General features: G+C 35.4%; 1 protein-coding gene across 1 annotated transcript in view; it reads left to right on the forward strand.

The window, feature by feature from the left end:
* The window catches only part of dchs1b (dachsous cadherin-related 1b), an 82,246-nt gene that overhangs the window by 42,435 nt on the left and 20,960 nt on the right, over nt 1–18,851 (forward strand). The gene's annotated exons all lie outside the window — the stretch shown is intronic.

Genomic DNA, 18,851 nt, shown 5'->3' on the forward strand with positions numbered 1-18,851 from the left:
AAACAGCCTTAAAGGAAAAGATTTCTTAACCTTGGATCCAGACACAGGCTCTATCAGCTTGAGCCGAACTTCCTTTCTCCTGGCTCTGACAATAGACATGGCTTCCTGCTTTATCGCAGGACTTCCTGTAAAAGGGATTGGTACACTGTCTCATCTATTGTTAGTTACGTATAAAGTAGGCAGTTACAAGTTAATAAGCTGACGGACAGTGCAATTTTGCAAATGAAACAGTATAAACTCTGAGTTATGTGTTTGTTAATTAAAGGAATCTATCCTGGATAAGTATGTAAGTGAATGAATTTTCACTAATATTTTTTGTTGACATTTTCACACTGACAGCTTAGTTTACCATTAAATTCAAACTATTGTAAAACAATATACTCAATCATTCAGCGCACACTGATGACAGCAATGGTTCAGACATGCTGTCATCAGTATTGATGACAGCATGCTATTAAAAATAGTTTTTCATGCTAAGTGAACAATAGGCTTATACAAGGCTAAGTCAGGAAGCTCACACTATGCACTTTGTAATTACATCTCCTGACATGCTAGAAATTCTTCATTCAGTCTCTCATCGTGGAGGAATCTTGGCTCACTCTTCTTTACATGGTTGCTTCAGTGAATTGAGATTTGTGGGCATTTGTTGATTCACAGCTTTCTTATGGTCCTGCCAAAAAATTTCTGTCAGGTTGAGGTCTGGACTTTGATGGGGCCACTTGCAACACCTTGATTCTGCATTAACCAATTTTGGCTTAAAACTTTGGCTGTTGAAAAGATTTAAATACCTTAGAATACCTCAGAATATCGATGAGTTAATGGTGGACTCAATGACTGCAAAGTGTCCAGGTCCTGTGGCTGCAAACAAGCCCAAATCATCACCCTCCAGCAATTGACATTTTGCTTGAGAGTTGGTATGATGTGTTTGTGCTGATATGTTATGTTTTTTTTTTTTTTGCCAGACATGGCACTGTGCATTATGGCCAAACATCTAAACTTTTCCTAAAAAACATTGTTCCAGAAGTCTTCTCTTGTCTTTTTTTTAACTGTACTGTCATGAATTTTAATATTTAACATGCGGCCTATAGTGTCTGAGATTGGATTTGTGCAATTGCTCTGAGCATTGGTCCGTCTGAAGTTCGGGTGAATTTCCTAGCACGTGCTGAAAAGAATTGTAATGGTCTTGAATGTTTTCCACTTGTGAATAATCTTCCTCAATGTAGAATGATTTTAATTTGTTTGTAAATGGGATTTGGTTCAACCCTTTCCTAGATCAATAAGCAGCACAAATGGCTTCAATATTTTGACATACACCTGAATGCTTAAGACCAGCTAACTGCTAAAACTGGCTGATGAACAGTTAATCAAGTCTTTTTAATTTACAGCACCTGGCTGCCTCTTGGCCTCTTGAATCCTATGGAAACAGTAAGGGTGTACTTAATTTTTCACAAATGGTTTCTTAATTTTTTTGGCATTATTGTAAAAATAAATAATAACATGGTGTAATGTGTCATGTGTTTTTTTACTTAATTTTTAAACCTGATAAGGACCAGATGGTTTTTATTATGTTGTGATATGTTAAACCATAGAATTCAAAGAGGATGTACACTATTTTTCACATGACTGAAGTGCAGTTGGCAGGGGAGGAGAGAGATACTTTAGGAATTGTTGGAAAGCATAAACATGTAGACAGCTATAGTAAAAAGGTAAAAGTGTCTTGTTGTATAAAATCACTGCATTCTTCTTAAACTCCTAACATTTCCCTCTAAAAGCTCTGCTGTAATACATAAGAGCAAAGTGCAGTGTAGTAAAAATTACTATATCTACACACAACAGATGTCCTATGTTTTGTCCAGAAAGTAGTTGTTGCCCACCAGAAACATGAAAATTATCCAGCATCCACATGAAGATTGCATTGTCCTGAAGAACTGGAGTGCTTACATGCATGTGCTAAAATACAATCAAGAGGAAGAGCGTTAGTACTGCGGATTCCATCGTGGTCATGCGATACTTGGAGCTCAGCTTTGTTTATTGTACTGTTTAAGAATGATGAATAACTGTTAATGCTAACTCTCTGACGGCGTCTGCGATAAGCTGAGGCCAGAAACCAGCTTGGTTAATGCCGTGCAAAAGCAAAGGCTGAATACAGAAACAGTCTGTAAGAAAGAGACAGTTTGCATAAAACTCAGATATTCAGATATTTTCTTTGCCTGTTGCATATTCTTAATGAACACATTCTGGAAATGTTATTAACTTTTCTTTGTGGAATGGGAGTGTGTTCAAAAAAAAAGATTTAATAAATCATCTTTTATTCTTCCAAAGCTTTAAAATATTTTGCCCCTGCTGAGTAAAATGTGTGTGTGTGTGTTTCAGGTATGGCTCTATAAACTGACCATGTCTAAGATTTTCGTTAATTTCCTTTTATAGTAAAATACAGACATTTGTGTAATTAACTGCACATGTTAAATTGGATGCATATTTATAATAAGCTGATATGAGTTGTGGATGAGTTGCAGTGACTGTGATTGTGGCTTCTGTGCCTTATTTTGTCAGCTTTATATTGAAGGTCTAGGGAACATTGGTCAGCTGGTAATATCCTGAAATAATGCGTGAAAGTGCCAGGGCATTTAAGTCAGGTTGGCTTTTTGTATGTGTGTTAGTGTAGGTTTGTGCGGCACTACAATACCTTCTGTGGAAACTGATTAATATGTATTTTTGTGATCCTACACAGGCACACTCTTCATTCACACTTTACTTTATGTACTACAACAGATATCAAAAATAATGAAAGCTGACATCTGACAATAGGTTTCAGTTTTTCCCAGCTTGAGCTTCTGCTTAAGAATAATGTCACTCATTCATACTCATATCATTTAAAAACTGTTCATCTATTCTATACAAACATATAGCACTATTGAATACCTTTGAACTAAATTTTTTAAACCTTGTATTTGGATAGAAAAGTAAACGACAGCTCTAATCACAGTTACAATCCTCTGGGGATCTTTAACAGAGAGATGCGAAGGATTCCTCGGATTCTTGGATTTTTTGGAATATGAGTCTTCAAAGGGGTGCTGGTGTCTTAACCCTGATTCTTACTCCTGGCAAGAACATAAATCAGACTCATATTCCCATCAGCAGGCTGTTCATAGAGGTCAGCAGGCCAAGCCACCATAACAAGCTGGCATGGACCTACAGTATTAGCTGTATTCAGTCATAACACATCTGAACCAAATTTTTATTTGAACACCTGTGCAGTTATTTTTTTTCCCCAACTATTGAATATTTTCTTGATGTTTTTCATTGAGGCTGAACACTTAACACAAATGGACCTTTCTGTTTCTAGTCTGAATATTTCTTAGCAAATCACAAAAGGGCTGTCTAGAAACACAATTTTGATCAGATTGATAAGATAACGCAACAGCCTCTTTATAACTTGTATAAAGAGAAACAGTTCTGCTTGCTGTTCATTTTAGTTTTATAATAAGTGTTTATAGAGGCCACAAAACCCCTTTATGTGCATGTTTATCTTCACTGATAATGGAAGATAATGTCACATTCAGACTGATTGTGTTGCTTTTGAGTAAACCTAGTGCCCACGTTTACTTTTTTGTCCTTATAAAATCACAGCTTCCCGTTTTCAGTCATTCCGTTAATCAGTTGCACCTGTTCAGTGTTTTCCAGCTTTAGTCATCATAGCTTACTATTCTTTTTCAAATTATTTTAATAGAGCTGATTTTAATTCTTGTGGCTTTAATTCTAACCATTTTGGTTTTGCCTAGTTTTTAACTCTCTACTTCTTCTTTTGTTTTTCTGGCTTTGACCATTGCCAGCTTTCTGATTTCATCAATATGTACTATGAAATGGTGGATTTAGTCTATCCTGAACCTGTTTAGACCATTGCTATGGTGTATTACTGACAGTAACACAGTACATCAATAACTTCACACTTCACACTTGCCTGCATATTATGGCAAGGTCAAGGCCAAAGGTAAAGACTATAAAACCTCAGAACCAGACTAACACTAAAACTAAAAGAGGGAACACTTTTTCCTGTCTGTTAAATGTAAGTAATTTTGGAGGTGGAAGTGCATCTGCCAAATGTCATAAATTGAAATACCTGTGTCTGTCCTCTTCTAATCTATGTCCCATATTATCTTCAGATTTTAGAGTGTCCTCACACCCATTTTCTATTTTTTCACAGCAAGTGCTGAGCCGAGCTAAAAATGACACGGCAGAGGACTGCTAGATTTGCTTGAATGCATAGTTTTGCTTTTGCGGCTACAGAGAGAAAAAGAAGATAAGAATTATTTTGTAGTAATGTCAGTTAGAGGTCAGGAAACATCGTCAGGCAAAAGACATATGTCTGGTTTAGCCATTATGGAGCCACAGGGAAAAGATGCTCTCGGAAAGCAGTGGTCTATTTTGAACCTTGTCTGCAGGAGCTTGGGGACTTGAGAGGTCATTGAGAGGCCATCCTGAAGTATAGAATAAATGATATGTGTTGTTATTCAATATTTTTCACTTCATTACTTATAGAACAATTAAGTAGCACGGCTCATTGTGATGTATGTGATAATTAACAAGGACAGAGAGAAATACAAAGTATTTTCCTAACTGGAAATAAGGGAGCTTGATTGCCGCAGAAGGGGGCTGATAAAGCATATGAGTTCATCTGCATTTCTTGGAGAGGACTAGAAGCAAAGAATGTTTCAAGGACATGCCATCTTTAGACCTCATTATGTAAAATCTCACTCACTCTGACATTCTTTTTTTTTGCTTTTACTAACTCAACATTGTAATCATACAGTAAGTTGTTAGACATCTGGTCTGTACATCTTACATTAGATATATACATCCACATCCTTATTTCAATAAGAGTGTATTCAGGTGTACTCATTTTTGTAGATGTCATAGGCATTTAAAGATTGGCTCGGCTTGTCCAGAGTCTACAATTAAATCCACTTTAGTGTGCTTTGATCAAGTAATAGTCTACCAGCTACACATCATGTGATGACTGGAGCTCTTATCCCAGAGAAGGAGGTTTTGTTTTAAAGCGGTTTACATGGCCGTACCAAGGGGCCCAGTGTAATCTTAAGTTCATTAGAGTTACAGTCATGTGAAAAAGAAAGTACATTATTTTTTTCTATTCTATGGTTTTATGAATAGGACACAGTGAAATTAAATTGTCTTTGGTAAATACTGCATCAGATCAAGAAAAAAAAAAAAAACGTTATAATTTATGTGACAAAAATCAAGCCATAATGGAGAATTTGTGTACAAAACTGAGCATACCTTTTTATCCATTAGCTTGTAGAAACACATTGACAGCAATAACTTGAAGTAATCGTGTTTTGTATGACTTTATTAGTCTCTCACATCATTGTGGAGGAAGTTTTTACATTTTTCATATGCAATATTGCAAACCTTTGTTTTTTCTCTGTGATGTAACTCTTGCAATTTCTCTGAGCATCGTACAGTCTGACTTTGAGGTGAATTTACTAAGATGTCCATTCCTGGGAGCATTGGCAGCTGTCAGTTTTCCACTTGTACATAATCTCAGAAACTGTAAAATTATGAGCTTTAAATTGTCTGTAAATGGCCTTATAACCCTTCTAATTCCCAACAATTGCTTCTCTAAGATCATTGCTAAGATCTGTCCTCCGTGGCATTGTATTAACACAGACTGGCATGTGGTGTTGTTCATCTGAGGTTGTCTTTGCCCAATTTTAAGACGTGATCAGGACCAGGATTATTTCATCCTTTCTTTGTTTTTTTACATGGCTGTATATTGCACACGTAACAATTCAGCTTTGTTCAGTTTGCTTGAAACTTTCCTTAATTTATGTTGTGGTGTGCTAGATCATACGAGTCATCAATCATCACAGTCTCTGGTCATCCTTGACTTGTCAGAAAGACAATTAGTGAGTCTGTAATACTGAAACATGGTGAAGATGCAGCAGGTATGAAGAATAGAGATCAATCCTTATTTTGTTTAAACACTGTTTCTCCAGTATATATGTTATTTTACTCTAATAATTCTCTTACACAGCTGTAATGACTCATAATGATCCTGATAAAGCTTCAGTGAAGTGTAAAGTCTAATACCAGGTCTGTTTAGGAAATGCAGTGGCAGTTTGTATCATAAATGAAGATTATTTTTCGTCAATTTAGGATTTTTGACAAAATACATGCTTTATTCATAAACAGGCTACAGCAGATGTGATATATCAGAATGGTTTGTGACATGTCTCGTGTGACAGATTGTAGATGTCTTCTGATATATTGCTGACCATCTGAGAATAAAGGGAGTCTTGAGAGCTGGTACCATGTAGAAGAAATTAAGTTCCTAAGCTGTACATGTGGTTCCATCGTCAAATTCTGGGGGAGTTGGCTTTTCAGCTGTCCTTGTACAAATCCTTCATGAACCCAATGACTCCAACAGCACATCAGCAAGAAAGCCGCAGGGAGCACTGACAGTGAAAAAGAAGATGCTGCACTATGCACTGAAAAGTGTCACAGAGGAAAATTTAATTGAGCTGACCTGTATCGATGCTGAATAATGTGAATTTAACGCTTTGTATGGATTCATTTTTATTTTAATTTGGATTAAAATGTCTTTCTCAGAGAGGAATGTTTCCTTTTTGTTTGTCCAATTAAAAAAAAATTCCATTCTGATAATTTGCTCACATTTGCTCCTGTTTACTGAGGTATTACTGAAGATCAGATATGACTATAGAAGCAGATGTAAAAATCTGCAGCAAGACTTTTCTTTGCAAAAGGATGTTTGTAGAAATACTTTTATTTTTTTCAGACTTATTTTTGCGCCATGTAACAATGGAATCCAAGGCCTCTTTTGAAGAATCTCAATAAACCATGGAGCTTTAAAACCAATGTTTTCCTAAGGAGATACTGTTAATTATCCAAATAACACACATTATTTTGAAATCACTGACCCTGCTGCTCTTATTCCTTATCAAAAATGACCTAGGGACTGCAAAAAATGAGTAAATTGTTTAGGTTTAAAAGCTACAGTGTTGCATCATAAAAGACTGACATTTCAAGTAAAGTCAAGAAGCTTTTATTATATATTGCATATACTGTTATTATATCTGTGACAAAGCCTTTATTATATGTTCTATTCTACTTTATGGTATTTTACTCTATAGAAGGAACATCCCGAAGTGTGTGTGTGTGTGTGTGTGTGTGTGTGTGTGTGTGTGTGTGTGTGTGCGTGCACGTGTTATCTGACAACACTCACAGTTCTCTTTCTCTCAGCTGGAGCTTTGGGGCCCTCTAACCCCTGTGCTATCTTGCGCCTGGTCATTTTGTTTTTCTTGGCCATTCCTGGAGCCTTAGGTAGCCAAAAGCAGAGAAAATAGATTGTGAGTAGGAGTTCACTGGGGCGTCCTGTCTGGTGCACATGTCTGTTCGTGTGTGCATATGAAAGCCCATATGCGTGTCTTTTAGCATGCTTTACTACTCCTACGAACCTCTAGTCAGTATCTCAGACACAATTTATTACCACTCTTGTTCAGGGAGTGAGTTCGTTATCTAGTAAGTGTATGGCATGCTGCAATCCTCTGTGATCCGCAAGCTGAGGTTTAAACGAGTATATCCTGTGTTAGCGTATTTACTCTCCCTTCCCCCTTGTGTAGGCCACACAGTGAATGAACTCTCAACGAGACCATTGCCACTCACACAACAGAGCATGAAGGGTTACATCCACACATCCGGCCTATGGCCATCCACTGACAGCTTTATTTCAAAATGCAGGTCCCCGCTGATCTTCTCGGAAGTCTGCGCTTCGAAAACAACAGTGCCCTTTAAGGGAAGGTGCAAGAAAATCAGTGTTTTTGCTTGTATACTGCTCTGGATGCAACAGGTGCTTTATGGCTTGTAATGCTCTCCTGTTTTCCCAAGGTGCTAGGAAGAGTCACTGGCACGGAATTGCGTTCAGCTCAGTTGTTGAAGAAGTTCTTGCTCTTTTGCATGTGTCTGTGCATTTGAGGAGAGAAAAGGAAGGTGGAAGAGGCTTTTCTGGAATTTGCTCTGATTATTTTGGATCTAGAATCCTCTTTCACATCCCAAAGCTCTTTCTATAACTCAAATTTAGGGAGAGAGCATTTCCATAAATAATAGCTTGTCCTCAACTTTTTCTTTGTTCTTAAGCCTCAGTTTTGTTATGAATTTATATATAATGTACATTTTACTTTATGTATTTTATGCTGGTCTAAAGTATGCTGTTCTGCTGCATAAATGTCATGACCAGTAGGTGAGTAAAAAGCAAAAACAGATCAGGATGCATGCTAAAAGTGTAACTCACGCACTGCCAGTCTTCATCCCTCTAATGTTTGTTTCTGTTTCCGCCGTCAGGCTTTATGCTGATCACAGTGCTATAAGAGGTCATGACCCTGACTCACTTCACTGTGTTTTGGGATTTTCACCTTGTAACCATCTGGGTAAAACATTCAGCCTGACACCATATTGATTTTGAGAGCTTGGAAAGAAGCACCACGCCAAAGCAAATGCCACTGTCCTAACAAACACACGTAATGTGATTACTTTAAATGCATTGTGAGTTTACAAATACAAAATATAATTAATGTTGCAGAAGGTTTTGGCAGCTGAGGGGGTTGTTAGCTATTAATTGTGATTTGTTTCTTCACACATGCATTCGCGTCACAATTTGCAGGTGGTGAAGTGTTTTTACTCTGGCCTAATCCAATATGGCTTCCATTAGAAGCATTGGGGAAGCTATGCTGAGGCATTTTTCAAAGTCTTAAAACTAAACTGGTCTCCAGGGATTTACCTCTCTCCCCCTCTCTCTCTCTTTCTAACCTGCCTCTTCTTTCTACGTGCCCTTTCTCTCACCCTTATTGCAGTATACAATATATTCCCTATGCAGATCCTTAAGTTGTAGTGGGATTATAGGCGAAATGTTGGTCCCTGACTGTTCCAAGAGTCTTGTCTCTTTGATGTGTGCATCCTCTTTGACCTGCTCTGTTATGTAACTGCTTTTACTCTCCCTAATGCATGCAGTCAGAGCAATCCAAAACCATCCAGTGCAGACTTTACATTCTGTGTTACGTTTCTCCGCTGGTTATCCTTCATCATTAGCACTGTCTCTGTGCTAGGTCAGTGCCTCGTAGCCCACTTCAAACAGCACATGGGGAAAGATGAAGTGATCGTGAAAGAGATTGGCTCATCTGATGCACCAGGAAGGTTGAATCTGTACTGGTCTGCCAAAATAAAGTGTCTTTTTTACAGAGTATGAATTTGGAAGTCAACTAATGGAATAGACCTTTCAAGATTTTTTTTAAAGTAAAAAGCAGAATTTTGTGCATGAAACAGGACTAGGAGGTAATTTTAGAAGTTATTATAAGTACTAATATTGTTGTAACAGTACAGTGGGCCATGTGAATATTACTTATGAATATTACATTATGTACTTTTAACTCATTAAACCCTCACTGGTCACTTAAACAAGTGTGTGTGTAAGTGTGTGTTAATCATGAGTTAACTCATGACAATCATGTGATTAATTTTAAATATATATATATATATATATATATATATATATATATATATATATATATATATGTATATATATATATATATATATATATATATATATATATATATATATATATATATATATATATATATATATATATATATATATATATATATATATATATATATATATATATATATGTAACCCTAACCCTAACCCTTGTCATGAGTTAACTCATGATTAATTGCAATTTGCACATTTTTATCTATTCTGAATTAACCATAAATTAATACTTTTCAAGTTTTGAATACTCTAATATCAACATAGGCATGGACAAATATGGATGCTTTATGAAATGTATGTTTATTATTACTGATCCACCCTAAATATATAGCATAAGCAAAAGACCGTAGACATGTTTTTCAAAGAACTTCTTAATGACTGTTAAACACAAAACTTAGGTTCCCATTACTTCTCTTTCTTTGCACTGAGCCAGTAAAGTATTACATTACTGTTTACATTTTCAGATGACAGGACTCTTGTAAATGTTTAAACGTAATTATGGTGTTTTAAATTACGTAAAATCATCAGGACACCAAACCGAACTTTTGCTATGTTTCCACACAGACGGATGTGTGCATCATATCAGATTTTGGCGCTTGATTTGAGACTTGGAGTATCAGTAAAACAAATGTTAAGTGATTAATTTAGTGATAATTTTTCAGTGGGGATTTTTTTTTTATATCTGAGTAAAGAATGGACATTTTGAATAAATAAATGTTTTGTACGATCCACCTCAAGGTTTAATGTTTTGTACAGGCTGAGATGCTTTTCTGTTAAGCTACTATATATTTCCGGTCATCTTTCTATTCTCCTCTGACCTCATCTGCTAACAGTTTATTTTATATTTGTTTGTTTGTTTTCTGTGTAAACTATTGGATAAATGCAGAAATGTGCAAGTGATGGGTCTGTCTTAATAAAGTAATAAACAAGTGTACATGAGAACAATGATCAAGAAGAAGAAGAAGAAGGGTATGCTCTTTCTTATTTATGCATTACATTATTATTATTATTATTATTATTATTATTATTATTATTATTATTAATATTATTATAGAATACATGCTGTTAAATGGTCTAATAATATAAAACTTTTACAACCAAAAAAAAAACCTGTTCACCAAGTTAGAAATTAGTGTAGATAATTACAGGTTACAAAGTCATTAGTAATATAAAAAAAAAAGGAAATTATGAATTAATAAAAATTGAAGTCTAAAAACAATTATTAAGACTGTGGATATAAAACCATTCAAAGATAAATGCTGATATAATATACATGTAACATTTAAAAAATCTATATATAGCAGATAGAGCAATTTTTAATGCAATTTTCTCCCTTTACACTTTACATATATGATATTTATTTTCCTCACTACCACATACAAGACAGGATTTAGAGTTTTAAATTTAAAAAAAGGGTTTTAATTGCTTGCTATTGTCTTTTGGTTATTATTTTCACATTTGCCTTGTTTTAAGATGTGTGTTAGTCCTATCAAGGTGATTACAAATAAGAATTGTACATCACTGCAACTGCTGATCCTAATTGTTGGTCATCATTTTGTAATTCTATTTATGAACACGCTTTTCCCCATGAAAACAGATCTTAGTCTCAGCAGGTTTACTGTTACTTTTATTGCTTAACAGGTTAGCCAGTAAAGTATGTGTTTGTTGGATAGTTGATGTATCATGTAATAGCTTGGGACAGGAAACATTTGGTACATGGAAACAAATATACATATTTTTAAAAGTAGAACAAGAGTATTATTATACTTTGTATATTACTATTATTAGGTTTTTTGTGGTTTTGCATCTAAGAAACATCTATCTATCTTGCAATAAGATTGGGTTCTGTGAAACCAAATGTCACTTGTGATATTTTACATTGCCCTCACTGCTTAAATTAACCCCTGACTAATTGACCATATTTAGATCCTTAGTGCCCCTTAATTACATTTCTGTATCTGTTATAACAGCTGTTTTCTCATTGTATGTAATATTGAATGGATTGTTCATTTTAGAAACACAGAGAAGGTACGTCAGCACAGAAGAAAGCAATGGGTCAAAGGTTAAGATAGAACAGGCAGTGGCAGCTTGCTGAACTTTCACCCTGACCTTATTATGCACCTCATGTCCATCACCAGACCCAGAATCAGACTGAGAAGGGTGACTCAAAGAGAAGTGCATGGACCTTTATTTCATTTCATTTATTTATGAAAGGTATTTTAGGTAAAACTCATTCAAAACACTACTACCTCATATGTCTGGGTTCCTTGCTTTAATCTAGAGCTTGGGAGATTCTCAGGTTCTTTTAGAGTCTACATGGGTTTTCTCCTGCAGATAGAGGGACACTGTTAGAATTATTTGACATTTAACATTAATGTCATGATAGGGCTGAGCAGAATTTTGCACTGTGTAGACAGTGATGAGGAATTGATTTAGCAAAAAACGAATCTAATTTACCTATCATGCATTTCTTCTTTAATTTAGATGGAAAATCTGTGAATAAATAATTTAAAACAAAGGTAAAAAAAAGACCAGAAATGTAGCAAAACCTCATTACCCAGATCAGACACAGCTGTTTGATATATTTAGTTCTTTACTCTTTGATTGAACTATATTAACTAGCTTAATCCTAATATATAATCCAAATACATACTGTCTACAAAATATATATTTGCCAGATGGTGTTGCTGGTTTCTTGGACAAGCATTGTGCCTATTTGCTTGTGATTATGGATCTTTGACAGTATACCCATATGGACATTACTCTTCCACGCTTGACTGGTTCTCCATCCCAACAATCCCCGACCTCTGCCTCTTTCTTTATACATCCTTTGTTTCATACCCTTGTGCACCACCACTGACTCCAGTAAAGGAAGAAATACCAAGCATTATTTTCCTGCCATATGAATGAGATACTGCAGTAGTAATTACCCTCTCATTTTAAATATATAGTGTGGTGGGGTTGGCGTAAACATGTAAAATTCTGTTTGAGTTTTGACCAGCCATATACTTGAGCTAAAAGACCAGGAGGATGTCTAATAAATGACAGCAGTGCCTTAAAATGCCCTTCTCCTGTTTCTACTAGTGCTATTTCTTACAACCACTCATGCATTTAAAGACTCTAAACATGATGTATGGCTTTTTAAATATATTGATTTCTCCAGTCTAAATACTTAAGATTTAGAAATGAAGGAATTAGTATTTAATGATCAAAATAATTTTGGTGTTAATAACATAAGTAGTATTTACACTAGGATGACAAAAAGGGAATACAAATGATAAGTATCAAGGTAAAGTTACATTTTCTATATTTTATCCATGACATATTTAACAAAGTTTATGAAATGGTGAAATGAATACATGACTACACTTAAATATATTGTGAATAAAGTTCAGAAAGTGGCTGTTTACATGATCTGTGCAGTAGTGAGTCTGTACACGGTTGTGTGCTAAGACTAAGAAGACCATTAGTTACCATTTAATTAATTAGATTCGTCCCAAGGGTTCATCCCAACAACCAAATAATGTCACTTCTTGCTCTCACCCACTGTTGAGCATTTTCTGTGAGAAGCAAGAAAGGAGCAGTACTGAAAACACACAAATGCTTAATACTTAAACCAAAGGCAAAAAACTGTACTTTTCAGTCACTTTTGTTTTGCACTAAGTTGCACTCTCATTTTAGCAGAGACATGTAATCTGCTGGTACTATTATCTGCAAATAACAAACCTGCAAACTTAGCAATTGCTTCGCACAGTAAGTATAAACCACATGTAAACATTTAACCTCAAATCCTGATGGTTTGATCCAAAGCTGGCTTTAATGAACATCCTCCGCAGCATTGTGTATACACAATGGTTTTTCCCCTCAACTTGTAAGCAAGAAACAATACTGAAAGACTTCAGTCCACTTCAAAGAAGAACACAAAATGTTTTTGACAAAAACAAGTAAGCCAATAAAATAAAACAAGTCTTTTGGCATTTTTACGAAAGCTTTTGGAAAGAGACACACCCTCTGTACATTCACTTTATAGAAGAACCACTAAGAGGCACCTCCTGATAGTCTGCACATAATGTAGTCTGTAAATCTACTTTAGGTTTCAGTTTCCTACATAACATATAATCCAGTCTTTCTACAAACTGCACTTTTAAGCAGTGGATATATTGCCTTATATGGGACAAATGCCAGTCCAAGTTTGTTTAAACCAGTTTGTCTTAAATATTTTTAGTCTGTCACTCTCCCATTCACTTGTTTTCACTGTGAGATAAATTAAATTGATTACCAACAACTGACACTTTACAAGCGATGAACCATTCTGCGTGCAATAGTGTCATATGAAGAATTTCATCATATTTTTGTCAATCTTGCGATGCCATAACCTTTAACTTACCACATACCTTTGATGTTTATAATCTGTGTGAAAGATAATTTTCTTAATACTTTGCACAATACCAATTTTTTTTAATTCTAAGATTTACTTATTACAGTAAATTTGGTATATTTGAAGTGTAAAGTACCTTAAGAGTACCATATTCAATAAGATTTGTTTTTTCTCTCGCTACAAATACTTACTCTACAAATCAATTATTTGTATTGTTTTTTAATATTCATTGTTGCTTTTGCATTTTTGATTTGTTTGATATAATATACTTGACATAATTAAAGATATTCAACGGAATTTTAAAACAGCTTATATGACTTATACATGTAGTCACATAAATGTATATTCATCAGCACTGGTATTGAAATATTTATTTGTAATAGTGCACAAATTAACTGTCCCACTGGGCGATAAGAAAAAAAAAATCATAATATAAGTGCTAAGTGTTTTTTAAGGGTTTTGGCAACCGCACACTTCATTACTTTTAATATACAGTGATCACATCTTGCATGCTTTACGTTAACTATAGTGCATGATTAAGTGCTTTTATTAGGTGATTGAATTACAATTCCTCTGTCCTAATCAATATTGAAGACCTCAGCATGTTCAGTAAATATGGTTTATGAGTCTCTACTGGTTGGTGCTTGTTTGCTTATGAAATGCAGTTATGAAAATGGAATCTTTTGCCATTGACATGTCAGAGATCAATAATCTATTTTTACATGTTGGGGCATATGCTACTATAGTTAAATTGTTTGTTTGTTTGAATATAATATTTTACCCACTTAAAATATATACCCTCTGTAAGCTGTGCCATTTACATAAATGCAATCTTAAGGGGTTGAAGTGGCTGTAAGTACCATCTTCACTCAATCCACTTATAGTCTTTTACTTTCGAAGTGTGCTGCCATTGATGTAATAGGCACCATTTTAAGTCTTCTTGATTCTTCTAGGTAATTTCCACAACCACATTTTTTCAGACAGGTGATTATTTGTCCCACTGTTTTGAAGAGATGTCCAGATAATCTATTCCTAGTTCTCAAAAAAAGTTAGTTTTCTACTACGTCTACATTTACTGCATGCATGAGTATTTGCATGAGGTTTGTTTGATATCAATGTCCAGTTTGAAGCTTTGCAGTGTTGGGAATGTTGTTGTCATGTTCACCATAGAAGATAAATGGCTATACTGATGTATACATGTTTTTTCTTTTTTTAAATAATAATAATTTTTTATAGAACTGGAGCACTGTAAACGAATGTCTAAAACGAACAACCAGAAAATAGCCTCTTTTAGAAAGTACAGGCACATTTTCCTCTCTTGACACTGGATGCTATCAGGAGATAAACCCAAAAATGAATAATTAAACCATGTTACACACTACAAGGAGTGTAATAATAAATGATTTACAACATTACAAATTACAGAAGCCTGGGAAGGATTCAGACCATTTCACTGAGATTGTAGCTCTTGTCAGCTAAATGACTGTTCGACTGGAATTTTGGAAGACTAAGTTAAACACATTCAGTTCAAGAGACAAAGATTTAAAATGACTTGCAAACATGAACTTTCATTCTTAGATTGCACTGGGTTTTAATCCCCAACCCAGTCATTAATCTTTAAGCATTATTCAGTATCTTTCTAAATAACTACACTGAATCTAATAAGATATATATTTCTGAGAGTGTGGAATAGAAGCCTGGAGCTGTAAGTCTAGTACCAACTCATACAGTGGTAATCAGTTCGATGTGGATAATAAAATCGTTCTGATTTTACCGCAGTGTTTAATATGTATGGGCCCTGCTCAACATCTCGTGAGAGACATATGGCCAAAGTAGGAGTTGAGTTATGGTGTACTGTGGTACGTGTGCTTTCCTGGGAACGATTACAGAGAGTGTGACCTTAGGAATGAATGGGTCTCAGCGGTAGGAGTATGCCTTCGTCCAGACAGAATTACTGCTCAACTTTCAAACCAGAGTTTCAAATCACCTTATCTGTAATCACCTAACACTGTAATATAAGTCTGGGTACACTTCCACAGTTCTTGCAATGCTGCTTTTACCCTACACTTACACTTATTTCAAATAACTCAGTTATGGGGCTGGGCTATTGTTGTAGATTGTTTCATATTATCTGAAAGCTAGGGTTACAGCTGGTTAATAGCTGGGTTGGCATTACGATCTAGAATTTTGTTTCTTTTTCTGTTTTGTTTCTTTTTCATTTTTTTTCTGTTAGAACTTGATTACAGTTTATCATTTGGGCAGATAGCTAAAGATGACATTTTAGCAAATATAAGAAGGAACGTGTTATTGCGTACAGCTATATACAAATTCTGAAATGGACTTCATCAAAGTCAAAGTGAAACATAACTGAATAGAGATGTCACATTCCTACAATGCTGTCCTGATTTGTTTAATCCCAACGCAGCTTTACAGAGATAAAAAGGTAGTACCTAAATGTTTATCCATAATGAGAAAGCCAGTGGCTACCATGGAAAGGAAAAACTCCCTGAGGTGATATGAGAAAGAAACCTTGAGAAGAACCAGACCCAGAAGGGAACTCATCTTCATCTGAGGGGGCACTAAAGTCAATTATAATGACTAAAGTCATTATAATTTTATCATTGTTGAGGTCTACTTTTTAATGAACTGTTCTTGCCAATTATTACAGATTTGACTCAAATGTAGTTTCGTTGGTCAGCATTTTCAGAAAGTAATTAAATGACCTTGAGAGAATGTTATCAGTTCTGAAATTTCCGATCTGAAAGTAAATAGCACCTCACAGTCATACGAAATTTGTAATCACATGGATAAGTTGGTGACAAGTTTCTTCCACTCTGTAGTAGTTTACTTGTTCTATCTCCAATTAAATACGCATGCTTTATCAGTTATTAAATGATAGAGAAATTGAAAGATGAGAGGATGAGTGGAGTGCTGTCTCATCACTATTGCAATTAACAATTATTGTAATTAACTGAGGTTGAAGATAGACTAAGCACTCATGATAACATGCATGCTGTCTGTGTGGGAATTCAAGTTTGCAAAAATCTGCAGCCTTTTTTGTTTGAACCAGCATCCGATTAACATACCTCCTTATATTGCTAATCAGTGTAACACTCTGACAAGTTTTGTTAAAGCTTTGACAATGTGGGATTTTTTTGTTTGCTGCAACAGCAGGTGTGTTTGTGTTTATCTCAGGATTTTGGATTTCCATTTATGAACTGAAAGATCATGGAGAATCAATGTAACCTTCCTGCAACATCCTGCAATGTTCCCCCAGGAAGACTGAGGATGTCTGCATGCATCTACCAAAGGGTCCCAACTTAGCACTGACACCGATAATTCTTTTTATCATTTTCTCCCCATGGGGCTCTCAGTAATGACCTCAAATACACCAGTGAATGTAACCCAAGCTATTCCAGGTTTGGCCGTCATGCTCCATTACCCCCACACCTGACCAAGTTATAACCACTTCAATCCCCAACACACTCTTAGAGAAAAGGATTCGATCTAGCAACTTAAACATTTACGGGCTTTTCCACTAGACAAAATGACCACAGGGACCTAGGATACTAGGTGAAATATGAAAAAATATATATATCCATTTAGTGAAGCCTTGCATGTATTTTTGAAACAGTTTAACACGCAACACATTCCTGTATTCATACTCTCCTTGACCTATCCATTTTTAAATATTTTCCATTTTATACATTTATTAATTTCTTCTTCCTTCAGAAGTGGCACTGATACTGTATTCCATATGATCTTACCCATCGCTAAGATCATGTCCAGATATTCTGTTGTATATAGAACTTATTACGAGGCCATCCACTGAAAAGTCTCAGACCTGGTCAGTGCAGTGTCCTAAATTAATATTGCATCTGCCTGAACTTCCTAAATTACTCAAATATTCCAGGAACACTGGCAGCTAAAAGATAACAAATCCGTCAAAAGATATACAATCTGATGAAAGTCATTCTTTTTTTTACTAAGACAGATAGTTTTCTATGGTCTGGGCTTTTGAGAGCTGACTGGTTTTAATGGATTGTGCTGTTATATTTACTACCTGTGTAGAATGGTGAAACCGTCAGTTCATACCATAGTTTTTTTCTTCCATTTAGAATATATTGAAGGTTTCACAATTGTAGACAGGTGTGAAGGTGTTGTACCGTCAAAGAAAGCTGCTGTTTCTGCTCTATAATGCAGAGACCTGCACTTAATAGCCAACAATTGAACCACTTGCTGACCAGAAAGTATTTTGACTGTTGGAGAAAGCTTAATCCAGATAAATATTGGAGCGGATAAGGAAAATCCACAGCCGTATCATAAGAACGAACTGCTTCACCTCTGCACTGGCTATGAAACAAATCACTGGGCCCTTTTTGGCCAGATTTCAAAATCTAGTGATCTTAAAGAAAAGTCAGTTTTACTGCTGGTGTAAATGACATGAAGTGAAGTTATAGAGCTCTTCTTTAAAGCCAAACATATAAAACATTGGTTGAGAAACAGACCATGCAGAGTGAAAAGTCTTTTCCTCCTAATGTTTTGAAGAGAACTTTTTGTTGGGTTATAGGCTTTTGAGGCTACTTGCATGTATCCAAATGATGAATGGGAGTTTTCTTGGACCACCAGGGCAATTCTGTTTACTAAACGCATCAGGAAAAGGGGCCAGAAAGAAAAGCTAAGAGGTCATGGGTTTTTCATTTGAGAACCTTCTGGATAGCACCTGATGTCTGGTTCTTTTACATGCTTTGGTGATGTGTTGCTGTCATGCCGTGTGCATTTCCTTCTATGCAACAGCTGATATTATAATTTTTTTTTACCTTGTTGATCTGAGAGCAGCTAAGGCCAATCTACAGAAATTTGTCATCATGAATTTTGGCGACTATAAATTCC

This window comes from Silurus meridionalis, chromosome 11 (genome assembly GCF_014805685.1).
Source record: "Silurus meridionalis isolate SWU-2019-XX chromosome 11, ASM1480568v1, whole genome shotgun sequence".
NCBI lineage: Eukaryota > Metazoa > Chordata > Actinopteri > Siluriformes > Siluridae > Silurus > Silurus meridionalis.